General features: G+C 37.3%; 1 protein-coding gene across 2 annotated transcripts in view; it reads right to left on the bottom strand.

Moving 5' to 3' along the window:
* Nucleotides 1–22089, bottom strand: part of INPP4B (inositol polyphosphate-4-phosphatase type II B) — a 514637-nt gene that overhangs the window by 348645 nt on the left and 143903 nt on the right. For both annotated transcript variants that reach the window (XM_030563920.1, XM_030563921.1), the window contains exon 2: nucleotides 2640–2721. The gene's annotated coding sequence lies outside the window, so the exon portion shown is untranslated. The remainder of the gene's footprint in view (nucleotides 1–2639; nucleotides 2722–22089) is intronic.

The raw sequence follows: 22089 nt of genomic DNA, 5'->3' as shown, positions 1-22089 counted from the left end.
AACACAAGCCCTCCTGTTGGGTACTTATTATTCCTGAGAGTTCTGGGCTTGCTCCTAGTGATTTGACCCATAAGCTCATCCTTACTGCTTGGCCTGATCTTCTTGCTTCTGATATTGGTTAGCCTCCGTTTGCTTAGTGAACCACTCCTTTTAAAACTGACTCTCTGTACCCTTTCTCCCCATATGCTTCAAGCCGGGGTTGAGGACTTAGCTCCAGCCCCCATGCCAGTTTCTGCGTAGAATGTCATTTAATGGCCTATTGTTTTAGTAAGGAAGAGACACTCAATGTTGGTGGCCCTAGATTGCTCGACACAGTTTCTTAGACATAGTCTGTCCACTAAGTGTCAAGTCTGTGCTACAAAATGGATGCTCTAATCCACAATGAAGGTTACAATCACAAATGGGGTTCACAAAATGAAATGTGTTTCACATTTTGACAGTCGCATCCCCAAACATTCACAGACAAATCCCCTCACCAGATAGAAGGGTTGGACTCATGGCACCACCAAACCGGTTCAAAGAGCTTTGTGGCCACAAGGTCAGGCTAGCAGCTTGCACAAACCAACTCTGTGAAGGCAACAGCCTGAAGAGGAAAATTCCCTTTTCGTCTTTTAGAACTGATCTCAACGAGGTACGTATATCTCAAGTGAATGTAGTTCCTGTAGCTGTGTGAATAGCACTCCTTGCTGCTAGCGGGGAACTACTGGTACTGTTACAGCACCTCTGCTGGGACAAGATTATAAGCATTCTTTAGGGAGCTAGAGGCTAGAGTGTGAGGGGAGGGATGAGAAAGTACAGAGCCCTGTGTTGGCAGGTTCAATTTCCATGTAAACTAGAGTTCTTAACCTTTTTTTATTTTAAGTAATTATTCAGGGACACTGGAGGTTTCTTTCTCCTTTCTGCAAAGATTCAAGAGTTGGCAGGAGCTGGCCACGCTCAATGCCAATGCATGAGGAAGAACTGGGCACACCTCCATGACACAGGACATAAGGATATGGTGAAAATCAAGTTTCTCTGATGAGGGGAATAGGAAATTATGACCAGGAGAGAAGGGAGCCCAGCATCATTATCAAATTCCTGGTATCAATGAGTTCTGTGCTAGAAGTATGAAGAGCTACTAACACAGAACTACCATGATTAGTTATAGCCAATAAATATACAATTGGAAAAGTCAATTAATTCAGAGAGTTATGTTAATCCTCTAGGTCCTACTGTTAAAATAAGTGAAATAAGTAGCCGAAGAGTCCTTTTTGACTGATTCCTTCACACAGGGTGCATGATACACAGTTTAATTCCAATCCTGAAGAGGCAGAATTAAACAGATCTTCAGAAAAATAGCCATAAAAGGACAGAAACCTTAATGAATCCATTTCAAATTATCGACCTCTCAACTGCAACTGAACATTGAGAGTCGTCTGAGAGAGCTATAGCAAAGAGTCTGAATAATCTGTTTAATGTTTTTCTTGGAATGGATGGAAGGGAATTTGGTGCTTGTAAAAACCAGGGAACAAAAGTAACAAGACTGCTAATATTAATTGTAGCTACTGCCAGGAACTGAGCAGTCAAATGCTATTCAAGTTTCCTCTCATAGATTTTCTAATATATCGCCATCCCAACTTTTTACACTCCTGCCAAATCAGTTGTGTGCTTTTCCTGAGAAGTGACTATCAGTCAGTGGGATGCATGCTATAGACAGATGTCCACCAAAGATCACAATACTCATTACACTTGTGACACAAGATAGATTTAACATTTTGAATCAAGATACCCCCAGAAAAAGGGTGTGTGAATGAATGCCATTCTACCACCTGAGTTTCAGTACACATCACAAAATGGTTAGTGCCATAGAAAGAATTGTTTGGTACTCACAAAAAATAAGAAATCATCATAATGCATCGATCCAGTTAGGTATAGTCAACTTTCTTGCTGAACTCAGGGTCCATTAGAGCTAAATTAACAGGGCAAATTGATATAAGGGGCTTTGAAACTTGTCTGTGATATCAGACAAGCTCTATAAATAAATTTAAAACACAATCATAGCTGACTGACAGCAACCCTGTAAGTCATTTCTACAGAGGGAAGGTTTATATTTTAGCATTTACAATAAAAAATGCTGTTCATATCAGATCCAAATGAAAATCTTTACATTCAAATTCTTATTTAGATTTGCATGAAATAACTCATGTATATTTAGTTATTGTCCTTAACATCCATTCATTAAATGAATTAGTAGTATAGGGCAGAAAACAAAAGTGTAAAGCAAAAAACACATTACATGAAAAATGGTTGTGATTAAGCACAGTTGACTGGGGGAGAAGGGAAATTGGAATGGCCATGCACCAGCTCTAGACCCATATTGTACATTATATTTAATGAATCATAACATCAAACCCATACTTACTGTCAGAGGAGCTATACCACATATGACTTTTCATCTAATTTTAGAAAAAGCAACTGCAGCCTTTTGAGATACTCTTTTCAGTGATCAGAATAAAGGCAGGGAGGTTCAGCTGTATGTTTCTTTATCAGATAACAGGATACATTCAGTCTACATGTTTAGCAATGTTTCAAGGATTTTCTAAATATTGATATAGTCACAAAAAATGAATGTTAAATATGTTGTGTTGTGTTTTACTTACTGAGAACTACTGAAACATCTGTTTTATTTCTGAATTCCACAACACAGTGCCACTCCAGAATAATGTCACAGACTTCAGAACTCTATAAGGGACAAAGATGACAAAATGTTAGGATTTGCAACATTTGGGAAGTCCTTCTGCTAATATGTTCACAGCCAACAAATCTGGCACATTGATGCAGCCTACAGCTATGAAAGAAGCAAAGCCTAACACTCGCTAGGCAAATGTATACGACCATCCTTTAGTTAGTGTTCTTTGTCATTCTGCTTCAGTTCAATGAACTAGAATGGGCAAAAAACATTAAAAAAAGATCATACTAGAAAAGGAGGAAAAAAAGGAAAATATAGTCATCAGATTTCTCTTCCATGTGAATACAGCCCGTATTTATGAACCAACTAATTTGTTAACTACCAACTGATCCATTTCCTTCCAACTTCTACCCCTAACTAATGCTACTTAATCACAACTTGTTAATCAGCTGAATAGATTGAAACTTGGAATTCTATTAAAATAAGTGAACTGTTCAAATGAGTAGAATTTAGCAGCAACACGAGATACATGATCTTGCAACAGAAATCTCCATTTAATCTCCTTTTATAAAGGATTTCTTCGAGATCACTGGAAACCTTAGATACTGACACTATATTCTAGAACATGTAACTCACATAATAGTAAGTGATTTGAACCATTGCAGGGCACAAAAAACTGGGGTCATGCTCTTTTTTACCAGCTGCTTCCTTGTAAGGATACAGGCCTCCTCTTTCAGCTTAATAATGAGATTCCTATTCAGAAAAGTAAGGCTATCTCCCTCACGTTTTATCTCCTCTTTTCTTGAAGTTCTTATCATCCATTCTTTATCCCCAACATCTGATCATATATAATCCTTAGAGTACTGCTCTCTTACACATTTTCTTGTTACGAGGATCCTGGTGTTTCACAGAGCCACTCCTCTATTTCCCTGAGCTTCAGAAGTGCGCAAGTTAAATTTTCCATACATTCCAGTTACCTCTTTATCCAAGGAGATCCCAAGGACTGGAACATGCCTCATTTTTTGCTAGCTTTCCCCAAAACTACAACTTTTAATTCCACATATTCACTATTTTAAGAGATAACCTTGTAAAATGCTTTTATATCCATAACAGCTGCTTCAAAACACGTGAGCTCTCTTTGCTGCTTCATTTTCTGCATTTATATTATGAGATTTGGCCTGTCAGGCTGATACTCAAACTGTCACTTCTTTTGCAGACAGCTTCATATTTAGCCTTAAATGTTTGGCCTGATCCTGCATTCCTACACAAGATGACCCTTTTCTCACATAATACTGCCACTGACTTTCATGGAAGTACATGTCTGAGTGAGGATTCTTTGTGGGAGAAAGTTAAGCAGAATAAGGCCAAGTTTACACTATATGCTTTGGAATGAAAGGCTTTAAACAGCTCCTGCCAAAGTCCGGTAAATTCTTAATCTGAAGAGGAACAAGACAGAAACTGCCATTAAGTCTTAAGGGGTACTTTTAGTGGAAGACAACTATTTTGAAATCTTGGACTTTTTAACATACCAAATGTGGTAGCCAATTTGACACTGTCCATGACAACACTAGAAAAAGAATGAAACCCACTAGATTTACTGTAGGTGATAGAATATTAGAATAAAGTGAACTTGATACAGATCTTTATTTAAAAAACATTCCAGACAAATTTGCTCTCTCTTTTTTTGAGTCGAAATTCAAAATTAATGGATCAAGAGAATGCAGTTGGTGTGATATATCTATATACAGAAAGCATTCAATAAAGTGTACGGTTTGGAAAATTATTCAGTTTAGCCTAGACAGCAGCACTGTCACCTGGATTGAAAACCAGCTAATGAAAAAATAAGATTAATAGCAATACATTGAGTGAGGGGAGTGGTACAGTACGTGCTTCAGAAATTGTGTTAGCTATGTTTTATTTAACTTTTTTTTTTAATTAATGAGCTGGAAGCCAGAGATAAACCAAATATTAATCAAATTCAGAGTTCTTGGAAGCCTCCTGTAAATCAAAGAAAAATGTAAAAGGATCTGTGACTCAATCCAACTCTTACTGAAAGCAATGGGAAACAATGAGAGCCAGCCTGGAAAAATGCACACCTACATATTTTTGAAAAAAGCAATAGAATACACAAAGAGATTTAATCAGAGAAACTCTAAGGGTATGGCCACTCTGCCAAAAAAAAAAAAAAATCCATCAAAACACACCACATAACGGCGGCAAGTCTCAGAGCCTGGGTCAGCCGACTCTGGCTCGCATTATGGCGCTAAAAATACCAATAGACATTCCTGCTTGGGTTGGAGTCTGGGCTTTGAGCCCCACCCCTTTTGCTACATTTTAGAGCCCGAGCAGAACATCTCTCCTGCTGTTTTAAGTCCTGTCACATGAGCCCAGCAAACCTGAGTCAGTGGACCCCTGTTCTAAGACTCTACCATGAGTTTGTTTAGGTTTTGTTTTTTTGCAGTGTTGATGTATCCTTAGAAAGCTGTAATATGGATGTCTGATCCAACAATTTGGATTCTGATGTGGACTGTGAACAATAGTCAACTTTTCCAGGCAATGCTCATTCCAGGAATGTGGAGGCAGATGCATTCTCAAGAGATGCCAACACTTGGGAAGAGATAAAACTGCAAGAGGAGTTTCGTTTCACAAAATAGTGGAAGCATGAAACAATTTAGAGGAAGACATATTTGTGAATAAGGTAAATCACCACCTGTCAAAAAATGTGACCCTATTTCGGTGTCACGAAGCACGTAATTTGGCTTTTGAAGATTCGTATACACACTGCAAAATGCTCTGAGACTCTATTCATTCTTGAAATATGAAGAGATAAGTTTAGCATTTTGCAGTTCTAACCATGGTATGAGCAAAAGCTAGAGAGAAAGAAAGAAAAAAAGGAAAATTCAATTCAACCCTAAGAAATATATACACAATTGCACAGAAAAGTAAAGTAAATATTCTCAGAAAAGTAGAAAAGCTCTTGAAAAAGTAAAATTGTACAAGTTCAAACTTTTAAAGTAAAATATATATATAAAAAACAGTAATAAGTCTCTGGACAGAAAGTTAAAGGAAAACTAAATAAGGAAGAAGAAATCAAAAATAGAGGCAGCACTTGTAGTTGGTGGTGCAGGGAGCTGCCCTTGATAAATGTCATACCCATCAGCAGTCATGACCAAAACTATAAAGGATGAGGGCCTAGATCCTTGGCTTTGGGTCCCAACTATGTTGCACCTTGTGCAAACATTTACACTTGTGCAAAGTGGGTGTAAAATGCTATCAGTGGTGTGCATAAATGAAGAATTCTGATTTGGATGCTTTATACCCACAGTACACACATGTAAATGGCTGCACAAATTGCATGGAAAAATCAGGACCTTTACAGGCTGTTAGCACTCCTTTTAGCACTAATCCTTTTAGCACTAATGATTTGATTAGTGGTGGAGGTAGAAAGGCAGCTTGAGGTGAGATTTAAGCACAAGATGGCAACTGAAATGAACACTAATGTTAAAGGAAGAAAGGGCTTTTTGTCCACTGAAAAGGATTTTGCAGCAGGTAAGAAAAAACAGTTTACAACACAGAGTTTCAAGTTTATAAATCACATAAACCAGGCAGCTTTGGTTATGCTTTCTGCTTTCAGAAGTGTAATTTAACACTGAAATCTTTGTTTCAATTCCATTTCTAAATCAGTTGTTATTATTGAACATTTCTATTGCAGCAGCACTTCCAGGCTTCAATCAAATTTGGTCACCATTGTGTGGAGCACTGTACACATTTATAGTAAATAAATAACAGGCCCCGGAAAGCAGGTTTAGATTCATAGATTTTAAGGCAGAAGGGATCATCCTGACCTCCTGCACACCTCACCCACCCACTCTTATAATAAACCCATAACCTCTGGCTTGAGTTACTGAAGTCCTCAAATCATGATTTAAAGACTTCATGTTACAGAGAATCTACTATTTACACTATGCTATGGTGATGACATATGATTAAACAATGGAGGAAAAACAACAGATCAGGACTTGTATTTGTGAGAAACAAAACTAAGCGTTTGTTGATACTGCCCATTTTTTGTGACTGTTTTGCAGGAGGTTTCTTTCTCCTCACTTACATGTTAGGCACCACAAGCTTAACATGGTTACTGTTTAACCCATGAACTGCCCACGTAGGTGCCTGATTAATCCAGTATTAAGGCAGTGAGGAATCAGTCCCATATGTGCCTAGTGTGTCCCTCATTACGGGTCTCTAATCCAAAATGGGCTTTTCAGGCTATTAACAACAGACATTATATACACTGTAATCATGATTAGACTAAGAAAGGAACAACTTTCTGACCCAATGTTCTTAATTGTGTCTGTTACAAATACAAAACAAACATAACAGCATTGCAATATACCTGAACATTACAAAATTTTGTACAGGCAATTTCTGTTCTAACATGTTCTCTCAACAAATATGTTCTTTAAAAATTGCATCACATGAATAATATAGGATCCAGAATACATTTGTCATGGAAGATAGTGTAAGAGTTATGCATCGTTAATCTATTTATATGGTAGGCTTACAAGCCTCAATTCCTCCAGGTACCTAAAAAATACATATGATTGTTCGATTTACATTTCAATATGAGTAAGCTCAAATGCATTTAAAAACACATATTGCCCAACAACGTCCTACCAGCTGAAAAATCTGTGGATGTTCAAGCATGTAAGTTATTCCATCTAAGACCGGTTACTTTTTATCCATCTTGGGTCCAGAAACATTTGGCTAACATTCAGTTAACTGTGATCATTTTTTACGTATCTTCCCCCCTATAAAATCCCCATGAGAAACATGGAAAACTTGTAGCTCTGACAAGTCACAGGACTTGATCTTACTCCCTGAACCCTAGATCTGCACAAAGTGGGACCCTTCCATATGGAAGCAGGGAGCAGAAGTATCGCCTTTCCCCTATCTTCTGGGGATCCATGAATTTGGAAGATCCCCGACTGAGGAATGGTGCACTGTGCACATCATTTCTCCCTACTCCTACCCCCAACATCCAATGAAAAGGTAATACAGCAGCTGGAGGCTGTATAATTTCCAGAGCAACTCTGTGCTGTGGAAACAAAGCTGTATATCTTTTCAGTTTCAGTTTATGGTGATGATGGGGGATAAATAACCCATCTTTGGAGGCAGCAGCCAGTGAGAGATGCCGTATACTCATGCCCCCTCTGAGACAAGTCAATTCAGAAACACAGGACCTTAGCTTCCAGTGGATCTGGGGTGATCACATACTATGTAGTGGGGGGAGACACAGATTGTTACCATATTATGGAGGACAAATATTCCTCCTCTCCTCCCATTGCCATATCATTCATTTTACCCCCACAAGGCTCCATGAATCATCTTCCTGCCCTGTGTGCCCACATATATGGACCAGCAACAATCTAGCCCTTAGTAAAACACATACATTGACCAAATTCTCCTTTTTGCTGCGGTCCATTTGTGCTGCTCCAGAAGCAATCAACTGTCTAGAAAGTCAGCAGATCTCCCCAGCTGAGAATGTAAACATGGTGGAAGATAACCAAGAATCAGGCCTATTATATAGAAAAGGTATAATTTATCAGCCTAACTGGCAATCGGTAATAATAAATAATAATAATCATCATCATCATCATACCAGTATAATCAATATGACCTTTTTCTGTTTCTCACTCAACGTTATGTGTTTAAAAATGTCAGTTGTACTGCTGGGCCCTACTTACTAAGATTTATGGTCTTGATATTTGGATTTGTATGGGAAACGAAGTATATGTCAATGAGTACTGAAGAGATATTAAATAATTATACAACAAAAACTTCCCATCAGTGAGGTTTGTTTTAAAAAGCAGTCCAGGCTGATGGTTCAGTTGGCATATGCGATGAACTATAAACCCAGGAAATCAAGGCTCAGGATAATCTAAGCATTTTTTAGGAAAGTGAGGGCTACAGCATTGTAAAAGTGCTGTTCTCAGTCTCCGTGGATATGAATGCAATTTGCATAACTAACACCCTAGAAGCCAGCATGGAACATTGCAACCCCAAAAGAGTATGCCTGGCCTTAGAAGCTTCAAGATTAAGCATAGTGGATGATCAGAGAATATGCAGTTACTGTTTGTATATAAGTATATGGAAAGGAGGAGAAAAGGAGGCAGGGAAAGATTAGTGAGAGAAGGGAAGGCTGATTTCACGCCAGGGTAACTCCATAGACTTCACTAGAGTTGCATCTGATTTATGCCAGTGTAAATAAGATCAGAATCAGGCCTACAGAAGGTGCTGGCATCCAAAGTGATGGTATTTGTACTCTAATATAACTACTCTGGAAACCAATCAGTGGTTTATTGTATCAACACAGATCCCATACAACCGGTTGGTCTTATTCTACTTTATCGTGTTGGAAGGAAGCCATCCTTTCTAAGAAGGGTAAATACTGATAGCAGCTGAAAAGTCAGGCTTGCACAGTCAGGAGATTGTTTTAAAATGCCCTTTTGGAGACAGAAATAGATTATTTGTATATCTGAACGATGATGCTATTCTGGCACCTAATGGGATTCACAAAATTGCGTAAACAGGTTAGATGACTAACTACCATGAAAGTCAATGAGAATTAGGCATCTAAATCACTTAGCTGCTCCTGAAAATCCTAACAGATGTCTATCTGCATCTTTAGGCACCTTTGCAAATCTTGCCCAGAGATCACACTCCTTTCCAAACCATTCCTCCAGAAGTGAAACTTTCCAAAAAGAGGGATAGGACACCTTGAAGTGATGGAATTGCTGCTGCTCATCATATTGTGTCTATAAATAGAAACGTTCAGTCCATGGGATTGTCAGGCTAGCCCATTTCACAAGCACAAAATTTGCTTTTAAAAAAATCCTGTAAAAACTGGACTGAATATATCCATTCAAAAACTAATATGCCTAAAATAATAAAGAGAAAAACAGATTGTCCTATTTTTAAAACATCATGCAAGCATTTGTTTGTACTATAAGAAAGCATGTAAATTGTATAATTAAAAATCTCTACCTAGTGTTCTGTGAACACCATTCAATGTATCAAAGACACATTTCACTCTTTAACAAACTAGTGGTCTTTAGTACCTTATATCCTTGTGCTAACTCATCCACACTTTGAGTTGGTATCCTGAGTATTTTACACCTTTTTTACCTAAACTATATGGTAAGGGAGAGTACCCTATCAGAGGATCTGATGAAGTGGTTTAATTAATCTAGAGAGGGAGTGAACTGCTAGTTTGCTACAATCTCCTTTACAGACTGTCAGCTCACTGAAGGATACTCAGTCATTTTATCCAGACAATGCCCTAACCACTATGATTAATCCATCACACAGTGCCACCAGCTACCAATATCATGCTGACAACATAATACTGGTCATCTACATCGATTTTAGAAGACATTGTTGAACTGCAATGTCACTGAAGAAATCTTACAAAACAGACAAGTACCCTTTTATAGACTATTACCTTTAACAAATGTGAATATTTTGCATTGGTAATTTTCTTTTAATTGACAAAAAGCAGTAGTAATAAAAAAAATCTACAAACATCAAGTCCGTTAATTCATACCTCACATTTTCTCATTTTATTATACATAAGCATAATTAAAGGAAAAACTAAACTCATTCCATATTTTACACACAGTTTGAAATGCCATCTCAAATTATCGTACCTACCTAAAGATAATGATATGCAGTTTGATTGCAAATTAGTTCACTTTTATGAGTTATATTTTGGTGCAAGTCTCTAGTATCCTATCATAAAATATACCTTGAATAACATACTATTAAAACCATGGCTTATCTTGAGTCTCTTCCTCCACTTCCTGGATGTCATTTAAAAAAACAACAACATATGGGTCTTATTTATTCCTGGCATAGTGCCTGCCATATCAGAGTTTCCTTCAGAGACTGATTTAAAAACCAAGAATTAAATATTAAAGTTATATTTTTAAATAAAGTGTTAAGACCTTAATTATAGCTCTTTTGAGACTGAGCCACACTGGGTAAGCATAGGACATTCATTACCTGAAAAATGTTGCTATGAGGCATTGTGCCTTTTGAATAGGACTGTCAAGCAATTCAAAAAATTAATCACGATTAATCACACTGTTAAAGAATAATACAAAACCATTTATTTAAAATATTTTTAATATTTTCTACATTTTCAAATTGATTTCAATTACAACACAGAATACAAAGTGTATAGTGCTCACTTTTTTTTATTACAAATATTTGCATAGTAAAAAACTTCTTTTCACCTAATGCAAATAATGTAGTGCAATCTCTTTATCATGAAAGTTGAGCTTACAAATGTAGAATTATGCACTCAAAAAACAGAACAATGTAAAACTTTAGAGCCTACAAGTCCACTCAGCCCTACCTCTTGTCTTATTCAGCCAATCACTCAGACAAACAAAGCAGCAAAGAATCCTGTGGCACCTTATAGACTGACAGACGTTTTGGAGCATGAGCTTTCGTGGGTGAATACCCACTTCGTCATATTCACCCATGAAAGCTCGTGCTCCAAAACATCTGTTAGTCTATAAGGTGCCACAGGATTCTTTGCTGCTTTTACAGATCCAGACTAACACGGCTACCCCTCTGATACTCAGACAAACAAGCTTGTTTATATTTGCAGGAAATAATGCTGCCCACTTCTTGTTTACAATGTCACCTGAAAGTGAGAACAGGCATTTGCATGGCACTGTTGTAGCAGCATCACAAGATATTTGTGTGTCAGAAGTGCTAAAGATTCATATGTCCCTTCATGCTTCAACCATCATTTCAGAGGACATGCATCCATGCCGATGATGGGTTCTGCTCGATAATGATCCAAAGCAATGTGGACCAACGCACATTCATTTTTATCATCTGAGTCAGATGCCACCAATAGAAGGTTGATTTCTCTTTTTGGTGGTTTGATTCTGTAGTTTCCACATCACACCATTGCTCTTTTAAGACTTCCGAAAGCATGCTCCACACCTCATGTCTCAGATTTTGGAAGGCACTTCAGATTCTTAAACCTTGGGTCAAGTGCTGTAGCTATTAGAAATCTCACATTTGGTACCTTCTTACCATTTATAAAATCTGCAGTGAAAGTGTTCTTAAAACGAACATGTGCTGGATCATCATCAGAGATTGCTATAACATGAAATATATGGCAGAATGCAGGTAAAACAGAATAGGAGGCATACAATTCTCCCCCAAGGAGTTCAGTCACAAATTTAATTAACACTTTTTTTTTTAAATGAGCGTCATCAGCATAGAATCATGTCCTCTGGAATGGTGGCTGAAGCATGAAGAGGCATACGAATGTTTAGCATATCTGGGATGTAAATACTTTGCAATGCTGGCTACAAAAGTGTCATGAAAATGCCTGTTCTCACTTTCAGCTGACATTGTAAACAAGAAGCAGGCAGCATTATGTCCCACAAATGTAAACAAACGTGTTTGTCTTAGCGATTGGCTGAACAAGAAGTAAGACTGAGTGGACTTTTAGGCTCTAAAGTTTTACATTGTTTTGTTTTTTGAGTACAATTTTGTAAAAAAAAAAACCAACCTACATTTGTAAGTTGCCCTTTCACGATGAAGAGATTGCACTACAGTACTTGTATGAGGTGAAATAGTATTTTGCAATTTTTATCATTTTTACAGTGTAAATATTTGTAATAAAAAATAATATAAAGTAAGCACTGTATACTTTGTTTTCTGCATTGTAATTGAAATCAAGATATTTGAAAATGTAGAAAAACAAAAAATATTTAATACATTTCATTTGGTATTCTATTGTTTAACAGTGCAATTAAAAGTACAATTAATCACGATTAATTTTTTGAATTAATTGTGTGAGTTAACTGCGATTAATCAACAGCCCTACTTTTGAACCAACACATAGTATCTTTGGAGGCCTGGGGAGCAGGTTGCGAGGAATGCTTTTCACTACATCTGCAGCATTGCCAACTCTTGATATTTTATTGCAAGTTGTATGATATTTGACCTTTTCCTTAACATCCCGGATGCTGGAGTCACATTATTTCATGAGACTCAGCTTTTTTTTTTTTCGCTTTTTTTTCTTTTAACCCATGTTCCCAGCTTTCCTGTGTGCAGAGAAAAGACTTAGAATTGAAAAAGACCCCACAAATATTGTGTTATTTAAAAACCTCATGGTTTTAAGCCACTCTCTTTATTTGGGTGGGGGGGAAGCAGGAGGGAAGGGAAGGGATACAAGACTTTTGAATGCTTGAGGTTTGCATAACTACATCTGTTTAACAGATGATGATGTAGCCATGTTGGTCCCAGCAGAGACGAGGTGGGTGAGGTAATGTCTTTTATTGGACCAACTTCTGTGGGTGAGAGAGAGAAGCTTTCGAGCTCCATGTAAGCCAACAGAAGTTGATCCAATAAACACAGCCACCTTGTCTCTTTGTTTAACAGATGGAGCCAAAACTCTCACAGTGCAGCTAATCCAACGCAGCCTGAATCTTCCAGTGATGACTAAACTTGCCATTTTTTTGAGAGGGAAAACCCCAAGGGACAAGAGTAGTAGAAACACAACTGGCCAATCCTTGGGGATGAACTCTCCCCAGAGTGCAATATGCCTCACTGATGCAGGGGTGTGCATGTTTTTCAACAGGGTTTAATCTAGTCTACCAAGGGATGGGGAGGAGGGTATTTTGTTTTCCTTTAGGAAAACATATTATGGTTTTAACAAGACATTTGGAACAGATTAAAAGTTTAACTGTTTCATTGATACAGTTATCTGCAAACAGAACATGGAGGAGTGTTTTCATATGCCTACATTCAATTGCACGCTATGAACACTAATGGGACACTATCATGACATTTTACATGCATAGAAGGTAACATTTACTGCCAGCAAATGTCTTCTGACTAGACACGCGTTCCTTCTTTAAATACTATTCACTCCAGCTCTGAATAAACAAAACATGAGGCATTTATTGTGAATCCACTCACTTAAACCAAGCCCAACACTACACAGCTCACACTCTTACCACAGGTGAATGGGCTAAACTGGCATAAACTGTTACTTTCCACCTCAGAATACCAACTATAGCAAGTCTGTAAACTGAATATTTAGCATAAGGAGCTTAATTGGGCCTGGATGGCTGAACAAAGTAGGATCTATCATTCAGCTCCCTGGAATTTCTCTGTCTAATGTGATAACGTTTGAGCCCCACATCCAACCAATCACGGCATTTAAGGGAACGTTCTAGGCATTAGTGGCCAGAATCATATTGATTTTGGCAAAATTCAGACAAAAATGAAAGGGGGAGACCGGGGGGAAGGGGACAGATCCCTTGGTATGTGTTAGGGAGTTAGGGGATTGCAGGGAGTCCCTGGAATAGAGGAGGATGGGAGGGTGGCACACAAGGAGCTTGTGGAGGGAATGGAGACTGCTAGGAACTCCTACTATGTGCCATGCACTACGGCTCTAGAAGTAACAAAATATATGACCCTCTAGTAGGCACTGCCCGAGTTAGGATAGTACTGAGTCACTGTTTCCAGAACTGCTTCGTGCACAAGGGAAGAGTACCTGCCACTATACTCCTTAAGGGTGCAAAATGCACTCTCGTCCACAGCTGGCCATTGCTGCCTGGTGTGGAGGGCAGAAGGGCCAGAGCCTTGATTAGGACACTCACTCCTTTCAGAGTGGAATCCCCATGCCATTTATGGCTATTTTCCACACGGGGAAGCAAGGGGGCTCCTTGCACCTGAGCTACCTCTTCTCTCCCCACTTTAGGCTTGAAAACGTGTGCATAATTTCCCCTAGATTTTGAATTCCACCACAAGTTACTTTTAGGAAGGAAAGTGGTTCCATGGAAATAAATAAGTGATCATTCAAGTAGATAGCAAAACGAAGAACAGTGGTCTGGAAAAAGAGAGCAAGAGAGTGGGAGGGGAAGTAAAAGTCCAATGGCTGCATGATGATTTTTTTCAGGTAAATAGTCTTCAGTGCACTGTGACTTAACTAAAGATTAACCTATTCATCTCACCCATTTCCACTCATTCAGCAAAAGTTGTCTGTTATTGCTTCACTACATGTTCGACATTTTGAATGGTAGTCACATAGAGGGATTACATGTAACAAACTTTTTTTTAAAAATCATCATCACTTCTTTATGTTCAAGCACATCCAAAATGAGTAACTTCAGCATCCCCAGAAATGCAGCCTTTTATGAGAAATACACCTTGAAAAAGTCAATTGGAGTTTTGGACTAAGGCGTCAGGATTTGGTGCAAGATTCTTCTCTTTCTGCCAGCCATTGACAGCAATCCAACACACCAAACTAAAAATAAACCATCTAGAATTTTATGAGGATATAACATCATAAGTGGCTCCAGCTGTCAGTAGTTTTTCAGATGAGTGACTTAGTGATTGCATATAATGTGCCACCAATGCACGATAAACATAAATCTTCTTTTTGAATAAACCAGGTGGTAACCACCTTCATTTCTTTACATTAGCAGACAGATGCCAAAAAAGTCTCCTAGTTACATATTTATCATAATTTTTTTAAAGTCAGTTATTTTCCATTATAATGCTTCACAGTCACATACTTATCCCAATCACAAGACTAAATTATAATACTCACACTGACCATATCCTAAATGTAGATAGATATAAGGCATTATTGCAGGCTCCATGTTATTAAAATCTTGTAACATAATCTGGTGGTTTAGATGACGTTATAACCTGCATGAGTATTATGATCTCATACACTCACCAGTAACTGACTATTGTAAGCGACAGAGAGCTAGCAGCTGTTCTCTATGTATATAGCATTTTTATATTTTAGTACAGCACTTTGTAGTGTTTACAATATTTTTTCAAAATATCATGAGATCATTTTATTAGCTATGTAGTCATTAATAGTGAGTTAATATCCTCCAAATCAGTTCTTTTAACCATGCCAATTGTTTCCTATTACAACAGCTGGCTACTGAATATAAGTTAACTGGCTGTCAAACACCCCTGGCCTCTGCTTGCTACAATGCCACCGTAGTACTGTCTATTTCTTGATTATTATATTGAGTTTCCTCAAAATGGATCATGATAACATTATATATTCCTGTGTTTGAGACTCTAATTAACAGTACAAATAGTAACATGCAAGATTTCTTTCTTTAAATAACATCATCCTTACTGAAGCTCTAATTTACATAAAATGTACACTGATAAAGGGCTATGGAAGGATAAAATACCATATTTTACATAATAAAACAGAGCAGAAGATACAGCTATACAAATTCACTACAGTGTCAAAGATTTACTTTGTAAACTGTTTTAAGGTGCCTTAAAAGGGATACCCTCGGCTTGAAATAAGACAATTTTTAAAAATGAGTTAAAAGTAGTTTAAGATACTACACATGCTTCTGACAGCATCTGTGTTTTTATAATCACATTTTCCTATTCTTTATTATTCCCTCATACTACTATGTAAAATCCACAGAAACAGGGGAACTGATTACACAGGGGAAAGAATGAAATAACTACGCATGAAGTTCTGTCACATGCTCACAGTAAACAAACTGAAAAATACATAAAAGCATTGTTTTGCCACTTACCTCTTTCAGTTATAGTAATCGATGTAAAAAAATTCAAATTGACAGCATCCCTTTAAGTATGAAAGGCTCGAGGATATATAGAGTAAACAGAATCAGTTATATAATCATCTACAATGTAGGCTTGAACTGAAAGAATTCTGTTTTCTGGGATGATGTGGATTATTCATTTGCTTAAATGGTATACATAGCCGCTACTGACAAAGTACAAATTATCATTCAAGTGCATTTTGAATATGAACATTTTGATTGTTCAAATACCAACAATGCAGCAAAAACAAAATACTGAAAATAAAATATATTAAAGATATTAAAAGTAGAATATTTCAAGTAAAGGGCAGAATTAAATGTACTCCTCTTACTGGTCACACAAGTGATGGGAATATTCACAAAGTACCTTCATGGAAGTATGGCTTCTATTCTAATTCTGATTTTATGGACCATACACCCCTTTGTGCAACACACAGTGAGGACTGCCCTCTTAGTACTACAATTCTACTGTGTTTACATAGCTATAGCCAAAGATGTGTCAGTTTCAAAGCTATACCTGTTTTTTCAGAGGTTTATAAATCAATCATAAAAATTCAGGGAAGACAAAGTCAGAAACAGAAAGCCTCAGACAAGAAGCAATTTAAACAAAAACAAGTGCAAAAAGAAAATGATTTGGCCATTTTAAATTAAAAACTAAAACAGAATTCATATGCACTATAACTGTAAATGGACCCAATCCCGGTCACTACAGTCATGGGAGTGGCACTGTAAACTTCAGCTGGGTTACTAATGTGATGCTGGCAGACCAGGTCATGCTAGAGTGTATTCAGATCAATTCACTTGTGTATTAGTATAGATCAAAATGAGTGTACATCTTAGAGTGTATTCAGGTGTTTAAACTTCATAAAAGCTAGTGGAATGTTCCTGGAATTGTTTTCACTTATCTGTTCCTGTTTAACAAACATTTACGTTGTGTATACCCCAATAACAAATAACCCATCAAAGAAATCTTTTGAAATGCCAATGAAGGACTTTAACAGAAAATGCTAATTTCAAAGCAAGTGGTGATTGTGTGTGTTGATGGAGGTCAAAGATTCTACGTGCATTTCTCACTCACTGTCCTCAAAGGAAAAACCCACATGGGTAGAGACACTGCCAGCTTGATTCTGTCAGCAGATGATATAACAATGGATTAAAAAGAAGATCCTTCATCTCTGAACTGTTTGGACTCTTACAGGGAAGGGTACCAGATGCAAAGCAGGGATCCCCAGAGAATCTGCGTACCCTGAAAGACTTTGGGGAACCTGGCATTCTATAGCATCATTTGGAGTTACAAACTGAGATTCACCTGTACATATGTTTTACTTGCTTTAGCCGCTCAATAACTCTCATTTCCTTTTCTTAGCTAATAACCCTTTAGTTAGTTTAATATAGAATTGGCTGCCAGTTTTGCCTTTGGTGTAAGATCTGGAGTACCAGTTGATCTGGGGTAAGTGACTAGTCTCTTGGGACTGGGAGAACCCTGATGTGGTGTGATTTTTTATTTAAGTGAGCTTTTATCACAAAGTTCAGTTTGCCAGGGTGGCAAGATAGACTGGAGAGTCTAAGGGGACTGTCTGTGACTCCATGGTAAGACTGGTATAGTGATCCAGGCATTCACATTTGTTACTGGCTTGGTGAAATCTAATTATAGAACATACCATCAGTTTGGGGTTTCTGCCCTTGTTTTCTGATATTCTGACCTGAGGTATGCACTCTCAGTAGTGAGACACACCAGACAGTGCAACAATTATCATGAGTAGGGCCACTGGGATTTTTGCCTTGCACTTGTAATTTAATAAAAATCATTGGGCAATTCATAAATAAATATCATTGAATCCATTTTGGTGATACTTGGGAGGAAATGGGGGAATAGTTTAAGATTCTCAAGATGCACATCTTTAAAAAGACAGCTGCTATTCATATGCAATAGCTTTTTTCTCCCCTTGAGAATTGTGAAGATTTTACTTTACTTATCAATACATTTCAAATATTGCCTCTAATTGGCCCAATAAACTCCAACAACTTTTCATTAGGAAGCAAAGTGAGACAAGTTGCGGTAAGAGGCTCTTCAATGTAAAAACCTTCCTTGTTTTATTTCCTTCCTTGTTTCCCAACCTAAATCAATGTTTCCAACCTGGCAAACAATGAACACAATGGGGACCACCAGAGCCAGAATCAGGGGGATCAGGGTTCTGCTAGGGGGGCACTGCAATTATACCTTTCGCCTACCAGGGGCTGCTGTGGCACCAGATGAGAGGACAGCTTGACTCACCGCAGAGCAGCCAGCCACAGAAAAGGAGGGGGCACTTTGGCTTTGCCCCTCCTGCTGCCCAAAGGTTCCAATGCCCTTGGTATGGACACACCAATGCAGGATGGGGGTACTTCCCAGTCCCCTACATTGCCACCCTTGCCTGCCTGTAATGGGGAGTGCATTCTGCACCTTTTGAAAGAAGATATAATGAACATTGTATATTGCACCCAATGTTGCCAGATAGCAAACGGTGCAATATTTGATGTTTTATTAAAGCTCTATCTCTTGAAATCAAGCAGTTATGTGAGAATCTCAGTTTTCATTTTTAAAATATCCTATGTTTCTAAGTTTCATGGTTGTTGAGAGAACCTTGAAAACATAACATAAGTTACCCATAAAGGCTCAAAAACCAGGAGGCAAAGAAAGAGTAATATTTATTATTTTTAAAATGTATAATTTTAAGCAGATCCCTGGATTTTTGAGGGTCTGACGCATGATTTTTCTAAACTTCGGATTGGCAATATTCAAGTCACACTTCCTCCCCCAGCTGCTCCCTCCCTTTGTCCATCTTGTGCAAGTAGAATACCTGGGATTTCACTACTTCATTCAGTTACTTTCCCTTATCACCAATATGGTTATTGCACTTCAAGAAAATATTAGCAATGTGCACACACACACACACAAACACCCTCCACCACAGAAGAGTTGTTTTGACCACCAACATAATGCATTCAGCTATAGGATGGAATGCAGTAACTGTTTACCAATGTACAGCAACTCTCTTAAAAAAAAAAAAAGCTGAAAGAATTAAGCTGGATATTATATTTCAGGTCTGATTTTAATTTGAAATGTACAACCAAATCAAGTCCAGTTAATAACATCGAGTTTATTATTGGGACATAATTTTTCAGAGACATCTGTTTTAGCAAATTAATTGTAATATGCTGTTTTCAACTAATCATTGAACAAGTGTGTTCATGATTCTCCCAACCCCTTTTTATTACACTTTTGTATTGCCTTTTCTAAATGACATGCTCTGCCAAGAGAGGCATGTAACTTCATATTAAATAGCACAAAATTGTTTGTACGAGAAAGTACATTCATTCATTTTGCACATTGTGTGTGTAAAAAGCCACAAAAAGGCCACACTGAACACACAGCTAGACGATTGGTACATTTATTTCCAACAGATGTACTTACAGTTTGTGGTGTCACAAATGACTATTTCCAAGCAGTAAAATAGTTCCTATGGAAGGTTACCAAGCAGCACTTTTTATAGCGCCATGGACAAAATTAAGTGTCAGATTGCACAGCGTGTGCTACTACGTATTTTCTACACTAAAACTGAGATACTGTATAAAATATTATTGAGAAAATAAATTAGGACTCCCATAAAACTAAAATTCTAGATTTCAGGATGTGTTTCTTAATGAAAAATAAAATGTTGAAGGGAGGGATCTTCTAAAAAATTCATCAGAACAAGCATTACTACAACTCAGTATTATCCTTGGTCTTCGGCCAGAAGAATAATGAATCTTATTTGCAGTCTGGTTTTCTGAAGTAAAAACTTCAAAAGGTTTTGGACAGGTTCCCCAAAGGATTACACATTAAAACAAAACCACAAAAAAAAAAAAAAGTCACATGTTGCTGCCTGCACATTTGTAAAGCTGAGGCAGGATAATTCCTCTTTTGTAACTGCTAAGTTGATGATTTTACTCTAAACATTACTCCAACATGATGTAGAGTAGTCTATTCTGCTCTTGAGTAAAACAAGTACTTTTCTTTAAAAAAAAGAATTTTTCTTTTTAAGATTCAGTCTTGCATGAAGGTAAGTTTTTATAGGGATTCTTAAACAACAATAATAGGAGGAAAATAAGAAAAAAATAGGAAACAGAAAGAGTCAGGGAGATTAAGGCTAAAAACACGCACAAAAAATCAAGATACATATGCTTTGACTGAAAGAAGTGCTGGTCTTTAAACATACATTTGTCTTTTAAAGACAATTAGGTATAACATTTGTTGTATTTTAACATGATTTGGAACAAAGAAAAGTCAGGAATTTCCAATGTATTAACATATTTTGAATTACCCCCTTAAAGAAAGAATTGCATATTCCACTGGCTCAAGAAAGATAATTATAGTAATTTGTTTCTTTCTTTAATTTTTGTATATGTGGCAAAATATTTTACCACTAAATATATCAGGCAAAGATTAAAATATCTATCAATCTGAATTGTCTTCGGGCAACACAATATTACTCTTCACCAAAACTTCCTAATTAACCATAAAAGTTCAAGTTGTAATTTCCTATCTGGATTACTGTAATAGAAGAGAAACAACATTTACATCAGCATGGGAATGAGAAAATTATATAGATAAAATAAACTTCTGTTTTAAAAAAACCTGACACAAGCCACCCTTCCCCGCAAGGAAACAGAGGCAACACACTAAGAAATCTGTAAAGCACAGAAGTGCAAAATAAGAAATATACCAGATGACAAAAGAAGTTTGCTGACATCACTGACTGACTAAAGTGTGACCTCATGGAGCTAAATAGATAGGACATTCATGTTTACATTTCAAAGTTAGATATATTTTGTGTACTAATCACAAAGCTGACTAGTAAAATAATCTTAATTTATAGCAAATGCTTAAACACGTGACAAACACACCAAATGATCTGACACACATCTCACTCTCAGTAGAAAGCCTAGTTCTGATATAGAACTGTAATGCTTAGGCCCCAAGCCTGAAAAGGATTACTTGCTTTACTTTGTAGACTACAGACAAGTAGTCCCAATAAAGCGCACATAAGTTGTCCTACTGATAAGTTTTTGCAGGTTTAGAGGCCAGTTTGCTAGGAAGATTGTACAATGGCTATTTGCTTCCACCTAATTTTAAAGAGTAGGACTGATCATCCAATTTGGGTAAAAAAATTAATTTCCCCCCCCCTTTGAGTCATTTTCTGGAGTAGTCAAGCATCATATTTGCTTCATAATATGAATAAGACAAGTAATACCCAAATAGAAGTCAGCAGACAACTCTTGCAGTGTTTCCAGAACTGCATGGTTTCCTATAATATGACTTGAAGTTAGGACCAATGTTTATTTGGTCATTCCTATCAAGCGCTGGTAGCTGGTACCAAACACACAGTGAAAAGGAAACCCAAGTGACTTCAAGAGGCTTCCAGACACACAGTAGCACCTACAAATAACAAAAACACTTTCCTCCCTGGTTGATTCAATGTTGTCTTATTTTGGATACTTTCAACCTGCCAGTCATAAGATAGTTTGGTTGATTGTTTTTTTTTATTGGACAGAGCTAGTGGACCCAACTTTATATATTTCTCTACCTCTGAATGCTAAAGATGGTCACCAGAACCAGATAATGTAAATGAAACATTCCTTGAGCATGAAGCAGATGAAGAAGGCTAACACAAAGTGCAGCCTGCTAGAATTCCAACAGAATTTTGAGCACCTACCAATTTTGTGACCCAACAGAATGTTTTTTCTTGATAA

This window comes from Gopherus evgoodei, chromosome 5 (assembly GCF_007399415.2).
Source record: "Gopherus evgoodei ecotype Sinaloan lineage chromosome 5, rGopEvg1_v1.p, whole genome shotgun sequence".
Lineage (NCBI taxonomy): Eukaryota > Metazoa > Chordata > Testudines > Testudinidae > Gopherus > Gopherus evgoodei.
The sequence above is the reverse complement of the archived record's forward strand: the minus strand, read 5'-3'. Positions and strand labels throughout refer to the sequence as shown.